Here is a 19,810-nt window from a genome sequence, read left to right as displayed (position 1 = left end):
TGACCAGAGAATTGGATAGAGGAGTAATTGACCCTGATCAATTTTCAGAGGGTTGTGTTTGTGAGGAGCTAGCTAAAATAAAGGTAGACAAAGCGATGGGGCCGGATGGTATATATCCTAGGGTGCTGAAGGAACTTAGGGAAGTTCTGGAAGCTCCGCTGACTGACCTTTTCAATGAGTCTCTAGAGTGGTACCGGAGGACTGGAGAAGGGCGGATGTGGTCCCTCTCCACAAAAGTGAAAGTAAGGAAGAAGTAGGGAATTACAGGCCGGTAAGACTGACTTCTGTGGTAAGCAAATTAATGGAAATGCTTTTAAAACAGAGAATAGTCAAGTTTCTGGAATCCTGTGGATTACAGGACTGGAGGCAACATGGATTCACTAGAGGTAGAAACATAGAAACATAGAAAGATGACGGCAGATAAGGGCCATAGCCCATCAAGTCTGCCCACACTATTTACCCACCCTCTTAAGTCTACTGACCCCCTAAAGAATAATTGTAATTATACTGTCACTCTACTGACCCGCTCATTCAGTCCTAGTGACCCTATCCCTTGGCTTGACCTCGTAGGGATCCCACATAGGTATCCCATTTGTTCTTGAAGTCTGAGATGCTGCGTGCCTCGACCACCTGCACTGGAAGCTCGTTCCAATGCTCAATCACTCTCTCCGTGAAGAAGTATTTCCTGGTGTCTCCACGAAACTTCCCTCCCCTGAGCTTGAGCGGATGTCCTCTTGTGGTCGAGGGTCCCCTGAGAAGAAAGATATCATCTTCCACCTCTACCCGTCCCGTGATGTACTTAAATGTCTCAATCATGTCTCCCCTCTCCCTACGCTCCTCGAGAGTGTAGAGCTGCAATTTGCTCAGTCTTTCTTCGTACGGGAGATCCTTTAGCCCCGAGACCATCCTGGTGGCCATCCGCTGAACCGATTCAACTCTGAGCACATCCTTACGGTAATGTGGCCTCCAGAATTGAACACAGTATTCCAGATGCGGTCTCACCATGGCTCTGTACAGTGGCATCATGACTTCAGGTTTCCTGTTGACGAAGCTTCTCTTGATACAACCTATCATTTGCCGTGCTTTAGATGAAGCCTTCTCCACTTGAGTGGCTGCTTTCATGTCATATAAGGTAGGTCTTGTCAGACAAATCTGATCAATTTCTTTGACTGGGTAACCAGAGAATTGGATAGAGGATGTGCGCTAGATGTGGTGTATTTTAAGAAAAGATGGGATTGGCATGTAGGATCTCTTCATGGAGTTAGTTAGGGGGTGGGCCATTAGTGTGGGCAGACTAGATGGGCCGTGGCACTTTTCTGCCGTCATGTTCTATGTTTCTATTTAGATTTTAGCAAAGCCTTTGACAGTGTTCTACATAGACGTCTAATAAATAAACTGAGTGGCCTCGGGATGGGCCCAAAGTGATAAATTGGGTCAGAAACTGGTTGAGTAGAAGGCGACAGAGGGTAATGATCAATGGATATCACTCGGAGGAAATGGATGTTACCAGTGGTGTGCCTCAAGGTTCTGTTCTTGGGCCTGATCTTTATAACATTTTTTATAAATGATATTGCTGAAGGGTTGTCGGGTAAGATTTGCCTCTTTGCGGATGATGACAAAATCTGCAATACAATAGACACACCGGATGGTGTGAATAACATGAGGAAAGACCTGGCGAAGCTTGAAAAATGGTCTGAAATTTGGCAGCTAAAATTTAATGCTAAGAAATGCAAGGTCATGCATATGGGCTGCAAAAACCCGAGGGAACTGTACAGTTTAGGGGGTGAAGAACTTATATGCACGATGGAAGAGCAGAACTTGGGTGTGATTGTATTAGATGATCTTAAGGAGGCCAAACAGGTTGTAAAGGTGACAGTGAAAGCTAGAAGGATACTAGGTTGCATAGGGAGAGGTATGACCAGTAGGAAGAAGAAGGTATTGATGCCTCTGTATAAGACTTTGGTGAGACCATTTAGAATATTGTGTACAATTCTGGAGGCCACACCTTCAAAAAGATATAAAAAGGATGGAGTCGGTCCAGAGGAAGGCTACTAAAATGGTGTGTGGTCTTCGTGATAAGGCGTATGGGGACAGACTTAAAGATCTCAATCTGTATACTTTGGAGGAAAGGCGGGAGAGGGGAGATATGATAGAGACGTTTAAATACCTACATAATATAAATGTGCATGAGTCGAGTCTCTTTCATTTGAGGCCATAAGAACATAAGCAGTGCCTCTGCTGGGTCAGACCAGATCATGCCCAGCAGTCCACTCACGCGGCGGCCCATCAGGTCCAGAACCTGTATAGTAATCCTCTATCTATACCCTTCTATCCCCTTTTCCTTCAGGAAATTATCTAATCCCTTCTTGACCCCCAAAACCGTACTCTGTCCTATCACACCCTCTGGAAGCGCATTCCAAGTGTCCACCACCCTTTGAGTGAAGACGAACTTCCAAGCATTGGTTCTGAATCTGTCCCCTCTTAATTTTTCCGAATGCCCTTTCGTTCTTGTAGTTTTTGATAGTTTGAAGAATCTGTCCCTCTTGTGACAAACCCAGCACCAGCACTAGTTTTGCCCCTAATAGGATCCTGTGCAGAAGAGCTGACCAGATTGATTCTGGCGGTCAACTTGAGGCTGACCTCACTTGCCCCTATGATAAGAGCAATAGTGATTCGGAGCAGAGGCAGGCAGACTGGCAACAGCAGCCTCCAGTCTATAAGGTAGCTAGAAAAGCCACAGAGAAACTGGCTGCACCTAGAAAACCCAGGCAGGGAAAGGCTGTTTTAGAGCCAAAGCCCATCCCCCGCTACAGGCTGAAGGGGATTGGCTCTGAGCTGTTTAAAAGCAGGCTGAGACAAGAAGGAGGAGGAGGAGCGAGTGACCAGGGTGAGTCACTCCCACAGCCCAAGGCAGGGGAGGAGCCGTGGAGCCAAGCAGCAGAGCCAACAGTTCCAGATTGGCCCATGCAGGAGGTGGAAGAAATCCTCCCCACCTCAAACTTCCAGATTCCGGATTGTGTGGAAAGCATGGAGGTACAAGTTGCTGGTCCTATGTTAGAGAGCCAAACATTGAATGAAGGAAGTGAGTAGCTGGGAAACAATTAGTGTTTTGTGTTTTCTTTTCTTTTTCTTGTGCTTTCCTTCTGTGCAAGACAAGCCTGAAGAATGTGCTATGTGTTTGGGCTTTATGATGATTTTTGGTTTAAGGATTATACTTACCTGAATTCCAACTATTGGATTTACTTAAAGCCAAGTTTGGGGGAAAAGAACCTTAAGGTGGAACTTTGGAAATCCTGCTGTGGCTCCCGTTCCTGAGAAGCTAATTAGCTTATCTCTCTCAGCTGTTGGCTTTTGCCTTCACGAGGTAGCTGAAGAAACGCTGGGCTGTAATTGCTTAAGGAGGTATCCAATATTGTTTACAGCAAGGGTTTGTTCTAAACTTTACATGACTGCTGAAATCTTCTGTTGCATGCCTATAACAAATATTGCTGGGAGAAAATTTGAATTGTGTGTGAACACCATTATAAGGCATTCCTGAATCAGAGTACAAGATCTCAGGAAAAACCAACTACATGAGATTGCTGTTTTGGGTATATCTTTATTTTTGCCATTGACTTTATTTTGGAATGAAATGCAAAAGTGACTTTGTTTTATGACCACTGTGTCAGAATAAACATCCTATTCTTACTTGAAGAACGTGGTTTGACTAATGGTATTTTGAAACCCTTACTTACTTGTCTCTCCCAGGCCTAGGCAGTTGCCTAGGGCCAATTGAAAAGTCCTGAAAGTACCCCTGGTTAGAGGGGACACGCCAGAATCCTGGTGTTTGTCACACGATAGCTCTGCGCTGAGGAGTGTTTGTGACACTCTCCACTTTCTCCATGCCCTTCATGATCTTGTAAGTCTATCATGTCCCCTCTAAGTCTCTGCTTTTCTAGGGAAAAGAGCCCCAGTTTCTCTAATCTTTCAGCATATGAAAGGTTTTCCATACCTTTTATTAATCGTGTCGCTCTTTTCTGAACCCTCTCGAGTATTGCCATGAAGTTATGAGGTGATAGGCTCCGGAGTAATCTGAGGAAATACTTTTTTATGGAAAGGGTGTTAGATGCGTGGAACAGTCTCCCGGAAGAGGTGGTGGAAACAGAGACTGTGTCTGAATTCAAGAGGGCCTGGGATAGGCACATGGGATCTCTCAGAGAGAGAAAGAGATAATGGTTACTGCAGATGGGCAGACTAGATGGGCCATTTGGCCTTTATCTGCTGTCATGTTTCTATGTTTCTTCATATATTGATACTCCATGGGAGATTGCTGATGTAGAATTCATGCTCATCATTCATCATCCCAACCACCAGTTTTAGGTGACCAATAGAAAATGTCACACCCATCTTCAAGAAAGGATCGAGGGGTGACCCCGGGAACTACAGGCCGGTGAGCCTGACTTCAATTATAGGGAAGATTGTTGAAGCTATGATCAAGGACGGCATTTGCGAGCACATCGAGAGAAATGGCCTACTGAGAACAAGCCAGCACGGATTCTGTAAGGGAAGGTCGTGCCTAACGAACCTTCTGTACTTCTTTGAGGGAATAAGCAGTCGGGTGGACAATGGGGAGCCCATAGACATCATTTACCTCGACTTTCAAAAGGCTTTCGACAAGGTGCCACATGAAAGGCTACTTAAGAAGCTGTGGAACCACGGGGTGGGAGGGGATGTGCACAGATGGATCAAGCACTGGTTGTCGGGAAGACTGCAGAGGGTTGGAGTAAAGGGTCAATATTCTGACTGGCGGGGAGTCACGAGCGGTGTGCCACAGGGATCGGTGCTGGGGCCTTTACTCTTCAACATATTCATCAATGACCTGGAAAAGGAGGCAAAGTGCGAGGTTATAAAATTCGCAGACGATACCAAACTGTGCGGCAGAGTTACGACCAGGGAGGAGTGTGAGGACCTACAAAGGGACCTGGACAAGCTGGAAGACTGGGCAAACAAATGGCAAATGCGCTTCAACGTGGACAAATGCAAGGTCATACATATAGGGAAAAAGAACCCGTTGTTCAGCTACAAATTAGGGGGGGTATTGTTGGGAGACAGCAGACTCGAGAGAGACTTGGGTGTGCTGGTGGATGCATCACTGAAGCCATCTGCACAGTGCGCAGCAGCCTCGAAAAAAGCCAACAGGATGCTGGGCATCATAAAGAAGGGCATAGCAACCAGAACACGGGAAGTCATCATGCCTTTGTATCGAGCGATGGTACGTCCACATCTGGAGTACTGCATTCAGTATTGGTCGCCGCACCTCAAGAAGGACATGGCGGTACTTGAGAGAGTCCAAAGGAGAGCAACGAAATTGGTAAGAGGGCTGGAACACTGCTCATATGCCGAGAGGCTAGATAGGCTGGGGCTCTTCTCTCTGGAGAAAAGGAGGCTCAGGGGAGATATGATAGAGACTTTCAAGATCATGAGGGGCATAGAGAAGGTGGATAGGGACAGATTCTTTAGACTGAAGGGGACAGCAAATACGAGGGGACATTCTGAGAAACTGAAGGGAGATAGGTTCAAAACAAATGCAAGGAAGTTTTTTTTCACCCAGAGGGTGGTGGACACTTGGAATGCGCTACCGGAGGAAGTGATCAGACAGAATACGGTACAAGGATTCAAACAGGGATTGGATGGATTCCTGGGGGATAGAGGGATCGTGGGATACTGAGGGAGGAGCTGGGAGGTAACACAAGTATAGGAAGTAAATCAGGTAATGAGTATAAACTAACCTGGTCGTGCATGTGCAAGACCGGAGGGCTAGGACTTCGATAGGAAGGCAGGACTTAAATGGGAAACCAAGGTGGCAGGGGAGCCCCTTCTGATGATTCAGACAGGTCTTGACCTGTTTTGGGCCGCCGCGGGAGCGGACTGCTGGGCGGGATGGACCTGTGGTCTGACCCAGCGGAGGCACTGCTTATGTTCTTATGTTCTTACTTGTCCAGCCAATATTAATGTATAAGCGGATGCCCTCATTTATACCTGGCATAAACGGGACCACCTAGATGAAGCAGACAAGTGAGCACTTTGCGGTAAAAGTAAGAAGAAAAGAAGGCCGCATTGGATCTCAAAAGTAGTAGCTCAGAAGGTAAGGAAAAAGAGGTTGGCTTTCATAAACTACTAAAGATTGCAGAAAGAGGAAGACAGGCAAAAAGATCTGGAAAAGTTAGGAGAGGCTGGTTGTGTAGTCAGGAAAGCAAAGATGTAAATGGAAGAAAAACATAGCCAACAAAAAATGTATCTGAATATAAGAAAGCTTGAGACATTTAAAAGTTGACTTGAAGCTTATTTCCTTTCTTGATCTCATAAATATTGTGGGCTAAATAAGAGTTAATATTACTTGTTTATATTTTGTTGTTCTTTGTTAATGTTAATTTCTTCATCTCTGATCTGTATCAAGTTATGATTGTCATACTTGTGTTATATATAAAATTCAATAAAGTAAAATTAAAAAAAATAAAGAAAGTTTGGGACAGGTACATTGGATCTCCAAGAGGGGAGATATGTGGCGTAAACGCGCACGAGTCAAGTCTCTTTCTTTTGAAAGGAAGCTCTGCAATGAGAGGCATAGGATGAAGTTAAGAGGTGATAGGCTCTGGAGTAATCTGAGGAAATACTTTATTACAGAAAGGGTGGTAGATACGTGGAACAGTCTCCCTGAAGAGGTGCTGGAGACAGAGACTGTGTCTGAATTCAAGAAAGCATAGGACAGGCACATGGGATCTCATAAGGAGGGAAAGGAGGATACAGTGGATGCTGCGGATAGGCAGACTGGATGGACCATTTGGCCTTTATCTGCTGTCATGTTTCTATAACCATAAAGCTCTATGACCTCACAATGCAAGTGTTAAGAACTTTAGCCTATAGGGAGAGGAGGAGATAGTGGATGCTGCGGATGGGCATATGGTCTTTGTCTGACTTAATGTTTCTCTGTTTCTTACTTGCCTGCCTAAAATTCTGCCCCACCTAGCGCCTGCCTATGTGAATGCCTGTCAGATTTTCAGGATATCCTCAATGAATATGTATGAAAGAAATGTGAATATAATGGAGGCAGTATATGCAAATCAAGTTTATGCATAGTCATTGTGGATATCCTGAGAACTTGACTTATAATGGGGTACTCCGTGTTGAGAAACACTGCAGTTGTCAAAACGTACAGTAAATAATGGCCACAAGTGGTTCACATACAGGTACTTCTGTCCTGGTGGGCTCACAATCGATCTAATATACTGAACCTCTGGCAGTGGAGGATTAAGTGACTTGCCCCAACCACCCATGTTTAAATGCTGGCTGTGTAGTCACCACCCTGCCAACCATCTAGGCAGCCAAACATGATGGGAATGATATGTGATTGTAGCCAAGACTTCAACTATTGATAAGATGTTGGCAGATCTGCGCATAGATCCAGATTAGAGCCAATTAATACCAATATTTGATTAACAGCTTGTTGATTAGGTTATGTCTTGGATCTTGGAGCATAGACCCAGATTCTATAAAAGGTGCCTAAAAGCCTGACTTAATTTTTGTAATTGCCTTAATCGGCGCTCATAATTGAAAGCACTATTAAAAGCAATTAAAAATCCATTGACAAAAATTAATTAGTTGGTAGGCATCGAACTCGGTAGGCTAGGGGTGGGTTCGGGGCAGATTTTGGACATGGTCTGACTAAGGCGCAAGTAGACGTCTAACTTAGACGCCCTCATTTAGACCGTGAAAACCTTGGCCTAAATGGCAGTGTGCCTAAAGATTCAAAGCCTACTGGTGTATAAGACCACTTAGGCGCAATTCTATAAACAGTGCCTAGTAGATGATTGACAGTTGCGCTCGACGGCGCCATTCATAGAATCAGGGCTTTAGGGAGTCATTTTTAAAGCAATTAGACACGCAAAATACCAGTGGCATGCAGCCGGGGCCTTCAGGGGATTTGTCCCGCCCCTTAAAGGCCCTGAGGGCACTGCTCTGAATTTGATTGGTTGAGCAGGCAACAGGCAGATGCTGCTCAGCCAATCAAATTCAAGTCAGTACTGCCAGGGCCTTCAGGCGGTTTGGAAAATCACCAGCCCAAGAGTCCTGCTTTTTTTTTTTGTTTGTTTGCTTGTTTACTTTTTGCTTGATGCAGTTTGGTTGAGCAGGCTGCCTACCCAATAAATCAAACCGCATCAAGCAAAAAGTACACAATAAAATTTTTAAAAAGCAGAGCTGTAGAGCTGGGGATTCACTGAATCCCCTGAAAGCCCTCATCACACACCACTGCAAAGTACCATAGATTATTAGAACATAAGACTAGCCTTACTGGGTCAGACCAATGGTCCATCAAGCCTAGTAGCCCGTTCTCACGGTGGCCAATCTAGGTCCCTAGTACCTGGCCAAAACCCAAGGAGTAGCAACATTCCATGGTGCCTTGTGTCTAAATGCTTTGAAAATTAGCCCCATAGTGACTTCTGTGTGACCCAGGTCAGGCTGAAAACACGCAGCAAAAGCCCACCTTTATCCTTCATGTGCGCTCCTGGAGAAAGTGCCTCTACCATCCATCCCAGGACTCTACGTATCTCAGGCTGTCTTACGGCGCATTTTGGAAAGAAATTAAGACTTGTCTACTCATTGAAAAAACATGATCACATTACTGAGGCTTCATCAATTCTCATTGGCTTCCAATCCAGGAAAGAATGCAATTTAAATTCTACTGTATACTATTTAAAACTATAAATGGAGACAGCCCAATCTACCTGAACAACCGCCTCATCCAAACCACTTCTACCAGGCATAGAAAAACACACACCCCATTCACGTACCCCCAATCAAAGCAGTAAAACGGAAAAAACTATACGACGGCCTACTAGCCACTAAAGCAGCAAAAATAGATAACCAAATCTCCAACCTATTGATAACAACCCCAGACTACAAGATGTTCAGAAAGGAAATAAAAACTATACTCTTCAAGAAATCCCTTAATAAAGCTTAATACCATGATAAAGCTTAACCCCCCTCTTACCATCCCCTCCCTAACCCCAGATCCTACTTTTCCCTCTCTTGGAAACCTTCTCTGATCTAACGTTGTAACCCTTCTTCCATAACTCTTTTTGTAATCCGCTTTGAACCGAAAGGTAATGGCGGAATAGAAATCTGTAATGTAATGTAAATTAATTTCCTAAATAAAAGTTATATTAATTCCAATAATTCTACTCTGACTATTCTTAAGAAATATTACATTACATTACATTACATTACAGATTTCTATTCCGCCATTACCTTTCGGTTCAAAGCGGATTACAAAAAGAGTTTATGGAAGAAGGGTTACAACGTTAGATCAGAGAAGGTTTCCAAGAGAGAGAAAAGTTGTACTTTTGCTATTTGTATTTTGTACTTCACTGATTGTCCAGCTCTCTTCGGTGTAAATCGCCCAGAAATTGTCTGATTGTGGCGGTATGGAAGAATAAACTTATGTTATGTTATGCTCTCAGCCAGCACACACTTCCTACACTCCCGCTGTAACTTCAGCAGCAGCAAGTGAACTCAGGAAAGGGCCTTGGCAGGCTCAAAGATCTGCGAAAAGAGGCCATTTTTAAGCGGTTTCTCGCATGCACCATGTTCTCTCCTGCTTATCGCATCTTTAATTAAATCAAGGACTAACCCTCTTCTGATAAAATAACCCAGTAAAAAAAAATATAAGCGACAGAATGTTACAGCGTTACAACCCTTCATCTGATTAGCCATGAAAAAAAAGTCATTTCAGGTAAAATGATTTTCCCGGCCGTTCATCTGCAGAATATCCATTTTCTATTTACATTTAAGAATAACAATTATCCCTTACAACAGCAGAAGATTTCCTGCCGATAATGGTGAGATGGACAGAATTTTAAACAGGAGGAGGGAGAGAGTTTGGCTAATTAGCACGAGGTAATTTGGAACCACTTTTCTCAACTTTCAGTGTAATACAATGGCGCCAAGAAGGTCCCTATTGGGTAAAAAAAAAAATGACATTTCACTAACTGCAAAATCATGTCTCTTGGTGTTATGTGAACAGTAGCTAAAGGGGATGATGTGGCCACACAGGTCTATTCTATTCGTCAGTCTTCCCTTAAAAAGGTCCCAATGTGGTTTATATAAAAGTATACAAAATTAAATCAAAATAACAAGCAGAAGAACTGTATAATCTTCAAAGGGAAAAAAATTAAGCATTATAATCTTAGGAAGAGTATTCCAAATTGAGGTTTCTTTATAGGAAAAAGATTACTTTAGCCCTTTATTTGGCATTGTTGTTCCAAAGCAACATGTGTTTTCGATGGCTCTTATGGGAGATCTGCCATCTCCAAATGCCTGTTACCTTGGCACTGTTGCTTGCGTTCAACATCAAGTTACGTAAAGCATCGTCTAATTAAAGCCACTGTTGCTTGCGTTCAACATCAAGTTACGTAAAGCATCGGCTAATTAAAGCCACTGTTGCTTGCGTTCAACATCAAGTTACGTAAAGCATCGGCCAATTAAAGCCACTGTTGCTTGCGTTCAACATCAAGTTACGTAAAGCATCGGCTAATTAAAGCCACTGTTGCTTGCGTTCAACATCAAGTTACGTAAAGCATCGGCCAATTAAAGCCACTGTTGCTTGCGTTCAACATCAAGTTACGTAAAGCATCGGCCAATTTCACCATCGGCCAATTAAAGCTTGATAATTCTAGATTGTCTGTAAGGGATACATACTTTGAACAGGGAAATGTACTAGTGCCAGAAACTTCCGGTGTATCTGCACAGAAATTTTTTTTAAACAAAACAAGAAATTTAAAAAAACCCCAATTCTCTATTGCTTAATCAAATTTTAATGTCCCATATTAAAGATCCAAGATGGTAAACTTGATTGAAAAATGAAAACTAACGAGTACGAGAATTCTCTAATTTTGTATTTACTTTCTTTTTTGTAATACTGCTGATTGTCTTGATCATATTCTGTACAAGAAGTTATTCTTGACAATGTTCAATAAAATAAATAAATAATTTTTAAAAACCTCAAAAAACAATTCTCTTACGAAATGGGAGCCAATGCAATTCTCTTATTTGTCAACCACCTGTTCCTAGACGGCCTTACAAAAGTAACATACACAAAATGGAATAAGACTTAGACAAGCATCTTACATTACAGATGAGTAGTTACATCTTAAAATACCATAGTTTTATAGATCCTCACCGTACACATCTTTTATTGAAATGCTTGTAGAAATGGTGTAGCTTTAAGCATTTTTATAAACTTCTGAATATCAGATAGAGCCCTGGTGAAATGGTGTGGTGGCCGTGTTAGTCCCCTCTTCAAGGTCATATGTAGAAATAAAACAAAAACATACAGGGAAAAAAATTATACCTTTTGAATTGGATATTATACCTTTTGAATTAATAATGCAGTTAATGACTAGCTTTCGGGGCTTTCAAAAATTAGCTTTCAAAGATGTCTGCTCTGAGGAAGAAGGGTTTACCTTCGAAAGCTAACCATAAACTACTTAAAAGCGGTGAGGCTTGTTTCTTGAAAATCATACAAGCCGCCATATTCTGGGGCTATCTGAGTCTCCTCAGAAAACCAGTTGTAATTCCAACATAAAGTGAAGTCAAGTCTAGATATATATATATATTGATGGGAGCTTATAAAGTATAATCTCGTTATAACGGAACCTCGCCTATAGCGGACGAGGTCCGCTGGTCCCGGCCGTGCGCCTTTATAAACATACAGAAAATCATCGCATGTAGCGGACTCGCATATAACGGACTTTCGGATATAACGGACACCGCTTATCTGCCAATTGATTTGATGCCAACCTTCTAGCCCTGAAACGAGATGTGCGCAAACTAGAAAGAATTTGGTGCAAATCTGGCACAGACACTGACAGCTACTCCTGGCGCATAAAAGTCATTGAAAACAAAAGAATGATCAAAGAGAAATGCTCCAAATATTACTCCCAATCAATCAACACCCCATCACTGAACAGCAATAAACTCTTCAGACTAGTCAACTCCTTATTTGACATCAACTCTCATAAAAGCTCCCCCATAGATCTTCCACCCTCCCCGACAAACCTAGCCGACTACTTCGCCAAAAAAATTCATAACTTAAAAACCTCTCTTGCAACAACAAGCACCAGCCCATCAATCCAACTACCTACCCCAGACAATGAAGGTTCAACCGCCTGCATGACCTGGAATCGCTTCGAAAACACAGATTGGAACCTATTTCTCGAGTTATACTCTAAATATTCCAAATCCAACTGCCTACTAGACAACTTCCCACCCTCCATCATGAAAATAGCTCCCCTCCCCCTTCAAAGCCGAGCTCTTTAACTGGGTCACTCTCTGCCTGTCCACCAGCTACTTCATGCTGGAACTCAGCCACATCCTCATATCTCCAATTATCAAAAACCCCAAAGAACCACTCTCTACAGCCGCCAACTACAGACCCATCGCCAACATACCCTTCTTCCTCAAAATTATGGAAGGCCTAGTCAGCCATGACCTCATGAGAACTTTAACATTCTTCATGACTCCCAGTCTGGATTCCGCACAAGCTACAGCACGGAAACCGTCCTAGCATCACTAACTGACTACCTCCTCCAACTATTCTCCCAGGGAAACAGCGCACTGCTACTCCAGTTTGACCTCAGCAGTGCCTTCAACCTTGTAGACCATGACATCCTGCTTAGTTGCCTAGACTCTATAGGCATTTCAGGACAGGTACTAACTTGGCTCACAGGCTTCCTAAAAAACCGCACCTACCAAGTCCACAATGAGGGAACCTTCTCCCATACTTGGTGCAACCCCTGTGGAGTTCCTCAAGGCTCCCCTCTATCCCCCTCCCTATTCAATATCTACATGGCATCGCTAGGACACATGTTATCAGACCGAAAGCTGAAATCCTATATTTATGCAGATGACATTACAATCGTCATCCCTATCTCCTCATTGTCACAAGAAACAGAACAACACATCTTATCAGTATTCACCATGGTCGAACCTGGACCACTCGGTTCAAACTAAAACTAAATCCAGAAAAAAACAAATTCTTCCTTGCAAGCCCCAACCACAAATTAATGACCACCACCCTACAACTTAACGGTCTAACTTACCCTATCAATTCCACCATCAAAATTCTTGGAGTCATCCTGGACCGCTGCCTGACCTTCGAAGACCACACCAATCCCAGGTCAAAAAATGTTTTTACACCCTCTGGAAACTCCGTACCATCAAACATTACTTCGACTTCCCCTCCTTCAGACTGTTGGTCCAATCCCTAATCTTAAGCACCCTAGATTACTGCAACATCATATATTTGGGCTCCTACAAGAAAACCATTAAACATCTGAGACTCATTCAAAACACCGCCGTCCGCCTCATCTATGGCCTCAAAAAGTCAGACCATATTAGCCCTTACTACAGAAAACTTCACTGGTTACCAATAGAAGCGAGAGTCATCTTCAAATTTGCCTGCCTCTGCTTCAAAACTTTAACCGGCTCGTCCGCAATATACCTGTCACATCACTTTGTGTTCCCTGGTACCAATCGCACATGCAATGCCTATCTGTTTACCTACCCATCCCCAAAGGGATGCACCTACAAAAGATTCCTTAACAAAACTCTCTCATTCCAAACTGGCAGATGGACTGACTGCCTGACTACCCTCATCTCATCTGCTCCATCCTACTCATCATAGAAACATAGAAACATAGAAAGTGACGGCAGATAAGGGCCAAGGCCCATCAAGTCTGCCCACACCAATGACCCTCCCCTACCTCCCTTTGCGAAGAGATCCCACCTTTCGATCCCATTTAGCTTTAAAATCAGGCACACTGCTGGCCTCAATCACCTGCATCGGAAGACCATTCCATCGATCCACCACCCTCTCGGTGAAGAAGTATTTCCTGGTGTCGCCATGCAATGTCCCTCCCCTGATTTTCCATGGATGCCCTCGTGTTGACGTGGGTTCCTTGAAGAAGAAGATATCCTCCCCCACCTCGATACGGCACGTGAGGTACTTGAATGTCTCTATCATGTCCCCCCTCTCCCTGCGTTCCTCTAGGGAGTAGAGCTGCAATTTATTCAGCCATTCCTCATACGGGAGATCCCTGAGCCCCGTGACCATCCGTGTGGCCATTCGCTGGACCGATTCAAGTCTCAGCACATCTTTGCGGTAATGTGGTCTCCAGAATTGTACACAGTATTCCAGATGGGGTCTCACCATGGACCTATATAATGGCATTATGACTTCGGGCTTACGGCTAACGAAACTCCTTCAGGAAATCTCTGAAATCTTACCTCTTTGATAAATTTCTTTAGTGTCTGCTCTCAACTGCATTGTACATTCTCTTACATTGTATCCTGGCTATACATGTACAATCTCTTGCATTGTTAACTGCTCTCAACTGCACTGTACTTTCTCATGCATTGTATCTTCGCTGTATACGTACAGTCTCTTACATTATAAACTGCGCACAACTGCATTGTACATTCTCTTGCATTGTATCTTTGCTGTATATGTACAGTCTCTTGCATTGTAAACCGCTCTGAACTGTTTGTGGTATTGCGGTATACAAAAATAAAGTTATTATTATTATTATTATTAACCAATTTGGTCCCCAGAGCCACTTTTAGCTGTAGTTTTCTTCGGCTATAACGGACATGCAGGCTCCGCCTACAAGGCGCATGCATGCCGGTGATACAGTATTAAAATGCAGCCCAGAAGAAAATGACAGAGTATTTTTCTTTCCACTACAGTATGACATAATACTTTAGAACATCTAAAAGTGTTCTGGTTTTGCAGTCGTTTCGTGCCATACCAATGTTTTGCTGAGTTTTGTTCTTGATGTTGCTGATATGGTTGTGCAGTGACTGTTCTTCATTCATTGAACGTTGACCTAAATAAAGTTTTAAAAAAATGCAACTCTGGATATAACGGACTCTGGATATAATGGACCGTTTTTCCAGGTCCCTTGAAGTCTGTTATAACGAGATTATACTGTAGTCTCAAAAGAGTGCACACAGGTTAATATGAGTATCTTTGTAAAATCTGTCATGTTGGTTCAACGTTGGTCTACTGAAAGGTCTCGGAACCTGTGAACAATCCAGTAGAACACTGTGAAATGGAATTGCACTTTGGAGTTCACGGGAAGAAGTATAGGAGAGATACTGAAGAGCTGCAGAAGAAGGAACAAATCCATAACAAATGCAGTCCAATCATTGGGTAAGTTTCTCACTGCCAACTCCAGACTCCACCCCTTCTATCTTGCTGCACCATATGCCTGGAACAGACTGCCTGAGTCAGTACGTCAAGCCAGTGGCGGAGTGAGGGTGAGCAGCATGCCCACGTCGGTTTCGGCTCACCCTGTGATGTCACTTCCTAGATGCACGTTCAGGAAGTGACATCAGAGAGAGCGCCAATGCTGATGCAGGCAGCAACCTCGCGCCGATAACGAGCACTTAATTGGTGTGTTTTTTTTCAAAGTTACACAACCTGTGTGGTGACATACACACCTAAATTTCATGGTATGCATTTCTAAAGGGGGTGTGGCCATGGGAGGAGTATGGGTAGATCAGAGGTGTTCCCTGAAATTTAGCACAATGATATAGAATACCTGCATTTGCGTGCCTGCCATTAGTCGAGGGCCAGCTTGTACACCAGCCTTTGGCAGACATAAGTGCTCCAGAGTCAGGCACGCAAAGCTAGTCATCTGCTGCTCGGTGCATGGATCATTCTGATGCCTAACTGCCATTATCGAATCTGGTGCAGACGCTGCTTCCATTTAAGCATTTGACTGTGCGCTTACACGAAACACTGTTGCCAAAGGGACCAATCGTTCTACCAGCAAGAGTACCCGGTATCCTTTCGCCTTGAGTGCCACCACCACTGCAGTTACTCAAACCCTCTGGAGCACAAGGAAAGGGCGGGAAGTGTGTGCCCTCCCTCATTGCCTCTCAGCTTTATGATGCAATGATTGCAGATGGTGCAAAATGGAGTGGTCAGGTTAACTTTTGGGTTAAAGAAATATGACCACGTGACACCCCTCTACCGGATGTTGCATTGGTTGCCAGGAGAGGCATGTGTCAAATTTAAATTTGGTTGCTTTTATTTTAAAGTTCTATTTGGTTTGACTCCTAAATATATAAATTAACTTTTCTCATTTACGACCAATAGACATAAGAGAAGTTCACATTTGAAGTTTAAGAACATAAGAATTGCTGCTGCGGGGTCAGACCAGTGCTCCATCGTGCCCGGCAGTCCGCTCACATGGCGGCCCTTAGGTCAAAAACCAGTGCCCTAACTGAGACTAGCCTTACCTGTGTACGTTCTGGTTCAGCAGGAACTTGTCTAACTTTGTCTTCAATCCCTGGAGGGTGTTTTCCCCTATTTGAATCCCTGAAGGAGGTTTCCCCTATAACAGCATCCGGAAGAGCATTCCAGTTTTCTACCACTCTCTGGGTGAAGAAGAACTTCCTTATGTTCGTACAGAATCTATCCCCTTTCAATTTTAGAGAGTGCCCTCTCGTTCTCCCTACCTTGGAGAGGGTGAACAACTTGTCCTTATCTACTAAGTCTATTCCCTTCAGTATTTTGAATGTTTCGATCATGTCCCCTCTCAATCTCCTCTGCTCGAGGGAGAAAAGGCCCAGTTTCTCTAATCTTTCGCTGTAGGGCAACACCTCCACCCCTTAACCATCTTAGTCGCTCTTCTCTGGACCCTCTCGAGTAGTACCATGTCCTTCTTCATGTAAGACACTACTCGAAAGGAAGCAAACTTAAAAAACATCACCAGCATCTTCTTTCATATCAGGCAGCAGCAGGGGGCAAAAATTTAGATCAACTGCTTCTTCTTACCGAAATTTATGGGGAATTTAGAAAACATCTAAAAACATATTTGTTTCTGAAGCATTTAGATGCTTAATTTGGAAAAAAAAAATATTTTATTAGGCAATAATCAGATCTTTTAGGGTTTTTAGCCATTGTTTCTAATTCTCTTCAACTTTTATTGTATACTACATGACATATTTTAAAAGATGTAAACCACATAGAACTTCACGGTTTTGCGGTATATAAATAAATTATTATTATTATTACATCTGCCGGTGCTGTAAGCCAATGAAGAAGGCTGATGAGGAAGCCATTTCCAATGCAGCCTCGTTCATTGGCTTCCAGCTTTATCTATATATATAAAATCGGAGGTATGTATGTGTGTAGGTATGTATGTGTGTGTGTGTGTATGTGCCGCGATCACGCAAAAACAGCTTGACCGATTTGAACGAAACTTGGTATGCAGATCCCTCACTACCTGGGATGATATGTTCTGGGGGTTTCGCGGCCCACCTGCACACGTGGGCGGAGCTACAAACATAAATTCAGATTTCACCCATTCATGTCAATGGAAAAAATGTAAAAAGCTGCCATTCTCACTGTAATTCCAACTACCTGGGGTGATATGTTCTGGGGGTCTTGCGGCCCACCTGCACACGTGGGCGGAGCTACAAACAGAACATCAGATTTCACCCATTCATGTCAATGGTAAAATTGTAAATAGCTGCCATTCTCACAGTACTTCAAATACGGCTTGACCGAATTGAACGAAACTTGGTATGCAGATCCCTCACTACCTGGGGTGATATGTTCTGGCTGTCTCCTGGCCCCCCTGCACACGTGGGCGGAGCTACGAACAGAAAATCTGATTTCACCCATTCATGTCAATGGAAAAAATGTAAAAAGCTGCCATTCTCACAGTAATTCAAAAACGGCTTGACCGCTTTGAACGAAACTTGGTATGCAGATCCCTCACTACCTGGGGTGATATGTTCTGGGGGTCTCGCGGCCCACCTGCACACGTGGGCGGAGCTACAAACAGAAAATGAGATTTCACCCATTCATGTCAATGGAAAGGATGTAAAAAGCTGCCATTCTCACCGTAATTCCAACTATAAAACACTTTCTATGACACTATAACCACTAGGGACATCGTTTCTATTCTACCACGGACACCATACATATAGAGTTTGTATGTTCTAACTGTGTTTGTAACTGTTTCCTTCATGCACCCCAGTTCATAATGTTATTACATTACATGAGTACTCACATATGCTGAACTAGGAACACAGGTTCCATTCTGAACCGGGAAAAAACTGCATGGAGTTTCTTTTCAACCTGAGTTTCCACATATTGAGTTGTTTAAATCAATACTGAAACTTTTGGATGCCACTTTTTCCAACAGATCTTCCTTTTCAGTTTAAGAGATTGCAAATTCCAGTGAGACTTGCATTCTCTATCACAATCAACAAATCACAGGGACAGACTATTACATACTGTGGAGTGGATTTAAGATCCCCCTGTTTTTCCCATGGACAACTCTATGTTGCTTGCTCAAGGGTGGGTTCACCCAAGAATTTATATGTTCTTGCTCCTGGAGGTGAAACTAAAAATGTTGTTTATAATCAAGTTTTGTGTTAGTTGTATTGTATTCATTTTGTCAAATATTTCACATTATAATTTGAATATTGTACTTTTTATAAAGCTGTTAAAAATAATTTCATTCGCCACTATAATGTATCTTTATTTGAATCCATTTACAGTGTTATTGCTATAATTAAATACCCGTGCAACGCCGGGGCATCAGCTAGTAATGTATAAGTGCCTGCGCCGTGAGCCAATGAGCGAAGGTGAGAACAGAGCCATTTCTACTATACGTTCCCTTATTGGTCTACAGCTTATGAATCACTTGTGGGAGGGGAAGTGGAGGAGAGAGGAGGAATGTGCTCCCCCATATACAATCTCCCCCAAATTGGAGGACTGCCTAAGCCTCTGTAAAGTCCCCCCCCCCTCCCTCCATCCCATTGCTCACCATCACTCGGTCTCTCTCTCTCCCTCACCCCCTTTCATAATTTGTTTTTCTCCAGTTCCTCCATCACCTGTGGTCCACATTTTCCCCTCTCTCTCTCATCCCCTGGGCTAACCCACAGTCCGGGCATCTCTTCTCCTTGTTGGTCCAGCTCCCTCCTTTCCCCTCACCTTCACAGTGGCCTTTGAAAATCAACGTTTTCCTTTTCAAAGGGGGCCGCAACGTTGCAGCCATTCTCATAAGCAGCCAGCGGCTGCCCTGAAGCTTGCCCTCTGCCATGATTTGCCCAGGCAGTGACAGGAAGTTATGTCTGAGGGAAAGTGTCAGGGAAGTTTGTGATAATGGCTGCTGCACAGGAAAACTTTGATTTTCAAAGGTGAGGGGAAGGGAGGTTGCTGGACCAACAAGGGGAAGAAATGCACAGATCATGAGGCCCCCTAGAGTTATGGGGCCCAGTTCAGTTGCCCTGTTTGCCCTTTCCTAATGTCGGCCCTGCCAGTGTGACCACGGTGAAGGAAAGCATTGCTGGAGCCAACGCAGATCAGTCACTACAAACAGATTTCTATGTTGATTTACGAGTATGGAAATTGATTTCCTTACTGACTCGAAATTGATTTCTCTCCAGATTTAGGACTGTGTGTTGTTTTTTTTAAGTCTCTCTTACCTGTCCAGAAAGTGATTTCTGGAGTAGTAGCAAGTGAATAACTTAAAAACCAGCACAGAAGAAATTTAACGGCTGTGTTTCTGCCTCCTGAAGAGTCGATACACAAGCAGCTTTGAGAAAGAGCGATGGCCATTCCAAGGTGAGTCTAGGTCACTGAGATCCTATGTAGAGAATGACACGGGGACAAATGTTTCTCCGTTCCTACGGGAACTCATTTTCCCATCCCTTTCCCTGTGACTTCTTTTCCTGCCTCTGCCCCGTTCCT

Source organism: Geotrypetes seraphini, chromosome 2, assembly GCF_902459505.1.
Source record: "Geotrypetes seraphini chromosome 2, aGeoSer1.1, whole genome shotgun sequence".
NCBI classification, from domain to species: domain Eukaryota; kingdom Metazoa; phylum Chordata; class Amphibia; order Gymnophiona; family Dermophiidae; genus Geotrypetes; species Geotrypetes seraphini.
Note: the sequence above shows the minus strand (reverse complement) of the source record.